This window comes from Rhincodon typus, chromosome 21 (assembly GCF_021869965.1).
Source record: "Rhincodon typus isolate 14 chromosome 21, sRhiTyp1.1, whole genome shotgun sequence".
NCBI classification, from domain to species: domain Eukaryota; kingdom Metazoa; phylum Chordata; class Chondrichthyes; order Orectolobiformes; family Rhincodontidae; genus Rhincodon; species Rhincodon typus.
In genome coordinates, this window is record NC_063352.1 from 16,497,675 (window position 1) to 16,509,185 (window position 11,511).

General features: G+C 42.1%; 1 protein-coding gene across 5 annotated transcripts in view; it reads left to right on the forward strand.

Moving 5' to 3' along the window:
• Positions 1-11,511, forward strand: part of LOC109927795 (arf-GAP with dual PH domain-containing protein 1) — a 120,577-nt gene that overhangs the window by 51,407 nt on the left and 57,659 nt on the right. The gene's annotated exons all lie outside the window — the stretch shown is intronic.

Sequence of the window (11,511 nt, forward strand, 5' to 3'; positions counted from 1 at the left end):
TGAAGGGTCTAGGCCCGAAACGTCAGCCTTTCGGCTCCTATGATGCTGCTTGGCCTGCTGTGTTCATCCAGCTCTGCACCTTGTTGTCTCGGATTCTCCAGCATCTGCAGTTCCTACTATCTGTGACTACAGATACCTCGTTGTTTTAATAAATTTCAATGAACTATTCTGACCATTAATTTGTCACTTCCACTTTTTTAAAAATTATCACTATGTTGGGGAAATAATTACATGGAATTGTATAATCTTCAAGTTCAGTGGGAGACAATTTGGCACTTCATTTCTGTGCCAGCTCTTTGATTCAAATTTTATTGCTCTTCTAATCTCCTGCTCTTTCCCATGACCATTCAAATCTTTCCCCTTTCAAGTGTATACCCAGTTCTCCTTTTTGAGGGGTATTATTGAATCTGTTTCTGAATCCTGTTGCTAAATCCAGAGAGGCACTGATGGAGACCAGGAATGAAGTTAACCTGCTCTTAAACCCCTTCCTTAAAAAAGAAATGTTGAGGAATTACTCCAACAAATTTTAAGGTGGACTGTAGTGTGGCTGTATTGATTATCACCAAAAGAAAGCAGAACTAATCATTAAAATTAGTTCCTTAAATGATTGAGATCCTTCCAGTGGCATTTTTAGAACACCAAAATCCTTTCTAGAGGTGTTCAGTCAGGCCCACTTCAGGCCAATACATACTTTGAGAATGAATTTGAAGAAAATAAAATACTTAATTAAATGGTTCTAATTTTGGGCTAGTCCTCATTTTTTTAAAAATGAAGTTATCTGCCTTTTGCCCTCTTGCACAAGTTCTCTCACATGCCTTCCCTCCTGATGTTCAGTGCAGTCTCTAGCTTTGCTCTATACTCTCTCCACCTTCTCTTCCTTTTCTCTCATCCTTCTGACTCGTTTTCTGTCACTTGTTCTTACTTTTTTGTACTTCACTTTCTTCATCTTTGTTCTTCCTGACCCCAAGAATGTGCGCTCACGCCACCAAGAAAATCTCCACATCTCCGTTTATCCTAGTGAACCATTGCTGGACTGCCTCCACTGCCATTGTATTCTAAAACTCTTATGGGGGGGAATAGATAATGTGAATGACGTTATAAACCTCAATAAGATCACCCCTCAATCTCCTACGTTCTGGGGCGGCGGGAGGGCACGGGGGGTGCGGGGCGGCGGCGGCGAAGTCCCAGCCTTTCCATCTTCACCATTTACCCTCGCACTTAATTTTGTCATCTGCAAACTTGTCTACAGTATATTCACTTCCCTCATCCAAGTCATTAATATACTCTTAAATAATTGTGACCCAGGCACTGATCCCTGCAGCACTCCACTAATTGCAGATTGTCATTCCTGAAAATGAACCCCGTATGCCATCTGTCTTCTATTAGTTAATGTGTTTTTTTTCTTTCAGTTTGTTATGCTTAATTTCCTTAGTTAACCACATTTTATTACCTTCCTAGAATCCTTCTTCCTCACTGGGATATCTTTTGTTGAGTCATGATCTATTTACTTCGCCATTGGTCATCAATCATCTTTCCCAGACCACTGCAACCAATTCTGCCCTCATTCCTTTCTGTTACCCTTAATTTGAACTTAAAACGGGTGTTTCTAACCAAAGTTTCACTCAATCAAACTGAATACTAAATTTGACCGTGTTGTGGTCACTTTTCTGGGTGATATTTTACACTGAGCTCACCTAGCAAATCAGTCACATTACAAGATCCAGAATAGCCTGATCTCTGGTTGAATGCACAACGTATTGTTCTAGGAAACTCTCCCAAATATACATTCAATTCTTCCTCGTGACCACCTCCTGTCAATTTTTGATTTTTCAAGATCTACATAAAGATTCAAGTCCCAATGGCACTGCCTTTTTTTACATGCCCTCTATCTCCTGATTTTTATTCTGTGTCCTACAGCATCACTAATATTAAATGGCCTATAGATAACTCCTAAGTGTTATCATCTCATTTCCTACCCCCACTCCTGTGGATTCTGTATATTCCAATCCAAGATCATTTCTTGCTGTTTTGTACTTATTCCATCCTGTACTGACAAAACTACCCCACCATGTTTTGGTTCCTGCCTGTGCTTTTGAAAAGTCACATGCTGTTGAATATATAGTTCCCAGCTTTGGTCTCTTTGTCATGTGTCTTAATGCCTACAAGATTATACCTATTAACTTCTTTTGTGCTGTTAATGTCTGTACTTTGTTCTGAATACCATGTGCATTTAAGTGAAGAGTCAATGAATTTCCCTTTTTACCATTTCTACCCCCACTCCATTTTTTTTTTAAGTTAGTACACTTCTCTTCCTCTCTGGGGTATTATTACTTAAACAGCTGTGCTGCAATACTGTCTTTTTTCTTTTGAAAGCCTACATATCCTCTCTGAACCTAACCACCACCCAGAGTAAAGTGTTGAGTAACTTTTCCCCTCTAATATGGCACAATGCTCAGGCTCCAGCTTCTCAGCTCTTACTTACAGATGTGTTCGTTCTGCTTCACCTTGATATCTAGGAGCCTCCACATGCTGCAGCAGCAATGCATCACCCATTCTACTAATGTATTTTGTTTAATAATTGATTGATTAATCTAGCATCCCGGCTCTTTACAGCTAAAGAATCCCCCACTTTTCCATTTTTATTGTAATCCGTTCTTTGTACACCAGTTTCAGTCTTGCGCTTGACACGCTATTTTTAAGGAAAGGAGAGAAAGCACTAGAGATGTAAACGCAAACTGAAGACCTTGCTTTCTCTTTGAAGATGAGAAATATTCACCAATCCTACTTGCCAGATAGCTATTTTTTTTTTCTTGCACTTGCATAATGTTGTAGTTCATGACATCACTCTGCCATTGGTCTCATTGCAGGTAGGAAACATGCTACATTTTTTTTTTCTCTCGTCCATCTGTCATTCAAAACATGACAGATTCTAAGCCCAGAAACACATGCAATCAGTCCAAGCTCCTTGTTAATTTGTTTTTGTTTCCTCTTTCTAAGTGCTCTCTATGCATCTGTAATAGTGTTGGTTCCATTTCAGCCAGTTGCATCAGAGCTGGCCCATACACAGACCAAGGGAGAGGCAAGAGAGGCTGTCAGTCAGTTGAGGAGCAGGACTTCAACAAAACACCAAGCAGGATGTTGAAATGTAAAAATGCCAGCAGTCTTTTGATGATTTTTTTTTTGGGCAGTGCAGGGTTGTGTATTGGACTATTGGCTGCTATGCTGACTTGGTATAAATGAGATCCCAGTGTCTGTCTTTGCAATTTCAACTGTCAGTATGCCCTTTGAATAGTTTAACAAGATTGAGAACTTAGCAGGATTCGTAATCTGTGATTGATCTACCAGTGTGAAGATCTGTCCAGGCACAGCTGTATAATTGTCGTAAATACCTTGCATAATAATTATTTTGACTGACCAAGATCTCTTCAATGTTATTAGTTCAACACTACGAACCCTCATAGAATGTAGAACAGTACAGCATAGGAACAGACCCTTCAGCCCACCATATCTGTGCCAATCATTCTAAACAATTTCTGTCTGCCTGCATGTGGTCTGTATCCCTCTGTTCCCTGTCTGTTATCGTGTCTGTTCAAGTGTCCTTTGAATGTTGCTAACGTATTTGCTTCTGTCGCCTCATCTGGCAACCTAACCTTCTATGTGCTTTCAACCAAAAAAGCTTGCCTTCCACATATTCTTCTAAACTTTACCCCTCTCTCACCTGAAACCTATGCCCCCTAGTATTTGACATTTCCACCCTGGGGGAAAAAATTTCATCTATCCACTCATTGCAATTTTATACATTTCTATCTGGTCACCCCACAGCCACCATTGCTAGCAAAAACCATCCAAGTTTGTCCAACCTCCTTTTATAGCTAGTACACTCCAATCTGGGCAACATCCTTTTTTGCACCCTCTTCGAAGCCTCCACATCTTAGTGTGGCAACCAGAACAGCGCGCAGTATTCCAAATGTGGCCTAACTGAAGCCTTATACAGCTGCAACATGACTTGCCAACTTTTATACTTGGTGTCCTGACTAATGAAGACAAGCATGCCAAATGTCATCTTTACCACCTTATCCACTTGTGTTGCCACTTTTAGGGAGCTGTGAACTTGCACCCCATGGTCCCTCTATGTCAGTGCTCCCTAAGGGTCCTGTCATTTGCTGCATAGTTTGCTTTTGCATTTGTCTTCTCTCGCTTGTCCAGATTAAACTGCATATTTCTCCACCTTTCCAGCTGATCTATATTCTGCTGTATCCTTTGGCAACCTTCTTCACTATCAACAACTCAGCTAATTTTCATGTTGTCTGTAATCAGGCCACCTATGTTTTCATTCATTTCGTATATCCTTTTGGAATACCACTGGTCACAGACCTCCAGTAGAAAAACACCCCTCCACAACTACCCTCTGTCTTCTACGACCAAGCCAAATTTTTATCCAACGTTACCCATGGATCCCACATGAATTAATCTTCTGCACCAGCCTGCTATGAGGGATATTGTCAAATGCTTTAGTAAAGTCCATGTAGGTAACATCTGCTGCCCTATCCTCATCAATCATCTTTATCTCTTCCTCCAAAAAAAACTCCCTCAAGTTTGTGAGACAAGACCTCCCCTGCACAAAACCATGCTGACTATCACAAATCTATTGTTTTCCAATTGTGAGTAAATCCTGTCTCCAAATCTTCTCCCAGTAATTTCCCTGCTACCGATGTAAGGCTCACCTGCTTATAATTTCCTGTATTATCCTTGTTGCCCTCTGCAAACAAGAGAACAACATTGGCTATTCTCCAGTCTCCTGGGATCTCGTCCATGGCTAATGAGGGTACAAAGATCTCCATCAAGGCCCCTTTCCTCCCTTGGTATGCTGGGATAGATCCCATTAAGCCTGGGGACTTCATGTTTTTCAAGATACCCAAAACCTACTACTTAATATTGGCATGCCCTAGAACATCAAAAGTACCTCTTCCTAATCTTACCATCATCCATGTCCTTCTCCTTGGCAAATACCACTGTGTAGTACTTATCAAGGACCTCAGCCACTTTCTCTGGCTTCACTCGTAAATTCCCTCCATTTTGTCGTTGAGTAAGACCTACTCTTTCCCTGACTACCCTCTTGCTCCTAATATAGGCATAAAATGTCCGGAGATTCTCCTTCGCCTATTTGCCTAGGACATTTCATGGCCCCTTTTTAAGCCATTTTTAATTCCTTGTTTTAAGTTGTTTTTCTTCCCCTTTACTTCCTGTATATTCATCAAGGGCATTGTCTGACTTCAGTGAATACCTTTCACGAACATCTTTGCTCACAAGTGACCACAGGTCAGACAAAGTTGCCACAATTTTATCCAGTCAGCTCCTGTGGCCAATCATTTAGCTCGTGTTAAGTGTCCTATCTTGGTGGATGTTGACATGGATTGCTGCATTTGGGAAGCTTATTGGCTTCTCACGTAAGTGTCCAGATATTTCCCTGCACCACCTCCTATCCTGAGCTCCTAATCTTGACTGATATGATTTATTACTGTCAAACGTACTGAGATATAGTGAAAAGTGGTGTTTTTGTGTGCTATACATTGTATCGTACAAAGTACATCAGGGTAGCAGAACAGAGTGCAGAATAGTGTTACAGCTGCAGAGAAGGTGCAGAGAGATTTCGGAAGTAACATTTTGAGGTCGGTTTAAAAAGTCTGATCGCAGCAGGGAAGAAGCTGTTCTTGAATCTATTTGGATGTGTATTCGAACTTTTAGATCGTCTGCTGACGGAAGAGGGTCGAAGAGAATATAACTGGAGTGGGAGGTGTCTTTGATTATGTTGGTTACTTCCCTGTGGCAGTGGGAAGGAACGATGGAGTTAGTGAATAACCACCTTCACTGATGTACTTCCAACTGAGATTTTATCCACAACTGCCTTTTCTAGTCACACTAAATTCAGTAGCATGCTGAGACCTTTCTACAATGCTCCATAACTGATTTGGATGACACTTCCTTTTATAGTGAGGGGAGTGTTGATCCACCCAAAAGCAGGCAACGTCAAAGAGCACTACAAAGAGGATTAAATTACTTGCCGATCTTTATAAAGAAGTATCAGTGTCATATGAGCTGGGCAAAAGCACTGCATTAGGTCTTGGAATTTGACAATGCTAGGCTACGCTGATTTACTGATTTGCAACCAAGCGGGTGTGGAAAGAGCTATAATTGGTCTCTTCTTTGTAGTAAGGAAGGAAAAATTGGTCAGGCTGTCATCCAGAGTGAAACCTGGTGAGCCTTGCTGCAAAGCTGAGTTGTGTATCTTTGAATAAAATCAAGATCAGGTTTGGCTTCAGTGTTCCTTGAAATTAAACGACCTGTTCACGCACTGTCTATCTACATTGATTGTATGTGCCAAACTATAAAACCAACAAATGTTTCAAGACAAAAAAAATTCATGCAGCCCCTGCCCTTCCCCCAACCTTGCCACTAAAACAAAATTTTTGGCCCGATTAGGCATCTGAATATAGACTCCTGCCGTGTAAAGACAGGAGTTACATTTGAGTGCGCAGAGGGACAGTGTCTGTGTGTAACCAGCACTATAGGCATACCCCACATTCTGTTATTGGACATGCTTAAATTAACTGCTTCATTTTCCCCACACTACAGCAAAGCAATTCAAAAGTATTTACTTTACTCTGAAGTACTTTGGGGTGTTGAGTTGTGCAAGACTCTAAACAAAGGAAGATCTCTTCCTTACACACTATTTGCAGTACACGGTAACACTGTTAGAGATATACAAGCTACTGAATTATGTATGACTGCATTAATTGCCCATCCCTAGTTGCCCTTGAAGGTGGTGGTGAGCTGCCTTCTTGAGCCACTATACTGTGATGTATATAGGCCACAATGCTGTTAGTGACGAGTTCCAGGATTTTGACCCAATGACAGTGAATGAGCAGCGATCTATTTCCAAGTCAGGATGGTGAGTGGTTTGGAGTGGAATTTGCAGGTGGTGGTGTTCCCATGTATCTGCAGCCCTTGTCCTTCTAGATAGAGGTCAGGGTCTAGAAAGTACTGTCTAAGGATTTTAGACAAATTTCTGCAGTGCATCTTGAGGAGGCAATGGCATAGTGGTATTATCACTGGACTATTAATCCAGAGACCCAGATAATGTTCTGGGGCCCAGGTTTGAATCCTACCATGGCAGATGGTGGAATTTGAATTCAATAAAATGCCTGAAATTAAGAATCTAATGATAACCGTGAACCCATTGTCAATTGTCAGAAAAACCCATCTGGTTCACGAAGGTCCTTTTTTAGGGAAAGAAACTGCCATCCTTACCTGGTCTGGCCTACATGTGACCCTAGACCCACAGAAATGTGGTTGACTCTTAACTGCCCTCTGGGCAATTAGGGATGGTCCATAAATGCTGCCTGGCCAGCGACACCCTCATCCTGAGAATGAATTAAAAAAAAAAAAAAAAGTACACACTGCTGCTACTGAACATTGGTGGAGGGAGTGAATGTTTGTTTGTGGATGTAGTGCCAATCGATTTAGGTTGCTTTGTCCTTGAGTGCCAAATTTTTGGAGTGTTATTGGAGCTGCACCTATCCAGGCAAATGGGGAGTATTCCATTCCACTCCTGACTTGTGCCTCGCAGATGGTGCACAGGCTTTGGCAAGTCAGGAGATAAGTAACTCCATTGCAGGAGTCCTAGCTTCCAACCTGTTCTTGTAGCCACAGCAGTTGGATGGATGGTCCAGGTTAGTTTCTGGCCAATGGTAGCCTCGTGTCTCCTTCACCACCGTCCCACCCCCCCACTTGCTCTGCGCCTCCTCGCTCTCTCTCTCTTGCTGTCTCAATCACTTTTTGTAAAATGTTTGCCTGAAATAATCTCCATGAGATTAGATTTAAACGTATCTGATGACTGGGCCTTGATTTGCGGCCTTTGTCAGAGACTAGCACATGTGGATGTGCGTTTTGCACAAACAGCTGAAACTGTCTTTGTAGGTGTTCAAGCTTCCTATTGTGTGTGTCTGTGTGAATGTATACAAGTTTGGGTCAAGAACAGCTATTCATATCAGCTAGCCTTTGATAGCAAGTGAATAGGTATAAAGAATTCAAACAGCAAAATTTAAATGTTCTGCAACTTGAACTTAAAGATTTGCTATCTATGCAATATCAGTTTTCTTTGCAGGTGAGTTGTCAGATTCTGTGTCAATGTAAATTGAGGAAAACACAGTTCTCTGTCTGGATGGTCCTTTTATATCAGAGACCAAGGATCCCAGCTCTTAAACTAGCAAAGCCAATTTATACTCTGCACTCCTCCTATGATAATTACAGTGAGCCTAACATTCAGTTAGTCTAATTAAATCTGTACCTTTTTTTCTACTTGAGTTGTTTCCTTGTTAAATTTCCCTTCCCTGTAGCATGCTATGAACCAGCAAATGATCTTTCTTTTAAACTTTTCTGTCCTGACTTGAGTGAGTGTTTTCACAAAGGGTAATGATAGCTCATTCCCAAACCTGTTTGCTTGAAAATCGGACTAATAAGGGCAGAATCAAAGGACACTCTCAAATTTCTGAAATGCAGCATAGCAAGGTTACAAGAAGCAGTACGTTGGGTAAAATATTTGCCAGTGTTTTTTGTTTGTTGTTGGGATGTTGCCACTGCTAGCAAGATCAGCATATCATTTCCCATCCTCACACTCTGTCTAGGTGGTAGTGAGCCATTTTTCTCGGGTGCTGTAGTACACCCAGTTCTGTTGATACGATGGAGGGCAGGAGCTGGATGTGGTATATCTCGGATAAATGGCGACAAAAGGTGATTCAAATATCCTATTTGCTCTTTCATTGGCTAATATATAATGCTGATCTTGCCTAGTGCACACCCTGTGCAGTGTAACCTGTATGCCTGAGGATTTTCTTTACAATGTTTGATCTGTACATCCTTGCTAACTGATCTACCTGTACTGCTCGTAAACAAAGCTTTTCACCATGCTATGGTACATGTGACAATAAATCATTCAATCAATTTTGAGCTTCATTCCCTTGTACTTTTGCCTTAATGATGATCTGAAATATACTGCCTTAAAGAGAAGATTTGCTAATAACTTCCCAAAGGGAATTGGATAAATAAAGGAGACATTGGCATGACTGTAGAGAAGGTGGCAAGGGGGAAGGAATTGGGGTGAAAATGACTACCTGCTCTGCTGTAAGATCCAATGAAAATTGCACTTTCCTCCAGAAAGGCAGAAGAAAAATCTCGAACGCTCATCTAATTTTGCTTAAACTGGGAAAGCTTGCTTCTTAACAAGGCATCTTAATGACTGGCAACAACATACAACTTCAAGCTTTGGCTGGGATTGTATACCGCATCCACAATTCCTCCAGAAAATACATTCCACTTTCAATTCTTTTGAGGCTTACGCTTCACTTCCATTCTTAAGCCCTATACTCAAAGGGAGCCATTCAGTTGAGAAGAGGGCACTTTAGTCCCGAAGCTCAAAGCATGAGGAATTGTTTTAGCCTTGAGCTGATCTTCTCCTGTTTCTATCCTTTGCAAAGAGAGGATCTGCTTGGATTCCAAGGGACTGGAAGGATGACCTAAAAGCGAGTTTAATTAGTTCATTTTAATAGGACTAAAGGCACAGTTTCAAAGGAAGGGGTTCTCCATTGAAGTTGGAAATGAGGAGGAATTTATTCTTGCAGAAGGTGGTGAAATCTTTGGAATTGTCTTTCCCAAAAGTTGTGGAGGTTGAATCAATGAATATGTTCAAGGCTGAGAGACTGATCTTTTGAATAATGTGGGAATCAAACCAAGGGTAAGAGTAATGTGAAGTTGACACCTTAGATCAGATCAGACATTATCTTATTGAACAGCAGAACAGGGGTCAGTATGGTCTCCCATCCTGTTGCTTATTGGAAGTCTTTGCTTCATGAAGCAATGGCTTGTGCATCCTTGGTCAACGCTACATCAGACAGTGTGGTTCAGAAACCTCACGCTGACTTGCTAGTTTCTGCTCCATTTGAATACAGTGGGCTGAGAACATGCAAGATTCACTGGCCTCTGTTTTCTCTGGGTCCTCTTCTCGTCCAACAGAACTTTCTGTTCCTCATCTACTTTTCTGACAATTGCCCCCAAAAGTCATGCCAATGTCGTGTAAGGTAATGGTTCTGAAAGGGTTAAAGGGTAGAACAAGATGCAGTCTCCAACAACCTAATGATGCAATAAGGACTTGCGTGGGGCAAGGCCGAACTTCTTCAGACCACATATAATGAAGACTCCAACTATTGGGAAACCAATGAATACGCGTAACAATGTCTAAGTAACTTTGTACCTGATTGCCACCCTTAAAATGTAGTTTATTGCATGGTGGCTCATTGGTTAGCACTGCTGCCTCACAGCGTCCGGGACCTGGGTTTAATCCCAACCTCAGGCGACTGTGCAGACTCCACACACGTTCTCCCCGTGCCTGTGTGGATTTCCTCCAAGTGCCCTGGCTTCCTCCCACAGGCCAAAGATGTGCAGGTTAGGTGGATTGGCCATAATGTCCAGGGGCCTGTAGATTAGGTGGATTAGCTATGGGAAATGCAGGGTAACAGGGATAGGTTGGGGTTGGGGGTGGGATGCTGTTTGGAGAGTTGTTGTGGGTTTGTTGGACTCCAGTGGCCTGTCCTCCTACTGTAGGGATACTAGGATTCCATAAGACGACTTGTCATTAAGAATCACTTGTGGTTTTCCTCAATCACCTGAACCAAATAAGCTCTTTAGACTCAGTCAAGGGAAAAGCAGCAAGCACCCCGTGCCACCACACACACCTTCCCCGCACCCCCTGCCGCCAACCATGACCTGGTAGCAATTAGCATTGAATCATGGTGACGGTGTTGATTTTTCTCTCGTTATTGGCTTTCCTCTATCACTATAAACTGGGTAAGCTTTTGGATGTTATCAAAGAATAGGGATGGTTTAGCAAACACCCCAGTCACCATCTGGTAGTGGCAGGAACTGCAGCACATAGGGGAGCCATCAGCAGCTATCTCCCATTTTGACTAGTCTCTCAATTTCTGGTATCTTCTTATTGTGACCACATGTAGTGGAAGTATGGGCACTCAATTCCCTGGACAGGAGGTAACACCAGCACAAATGAATGCGGCCCACCAGCACAAACTATGTTGGCTTAATAGTTCGTGATGATGAAATCAACATACGCGTTGCTGAAATTGTAGCTGGTATGTCCAAGCTGAGTACAAAGATTGAACAACAGCTACCTGACAGAAACTAAGGAAATACCAAGACTGTCCTCTGGGTACTCCTGCAATAATGACACCAGAGCAATGTATTCTAGGCAGGTAAAAGACTAATTAGCTTCTACCTTCCCTGCTTCCAATATCCCTTCAGCATCCCCTTTGATGGGACGTTCACTTACTCTGAGGTCCTGGGACATGCTAATTCTGTTTTCATTATTAAGCCAGTAATGTTTGGGGCGGCATGACTGTCTGTCTGTCTGTCTGTCTGTCTGTCTGTCTGTCTGTCTGTCTGTCT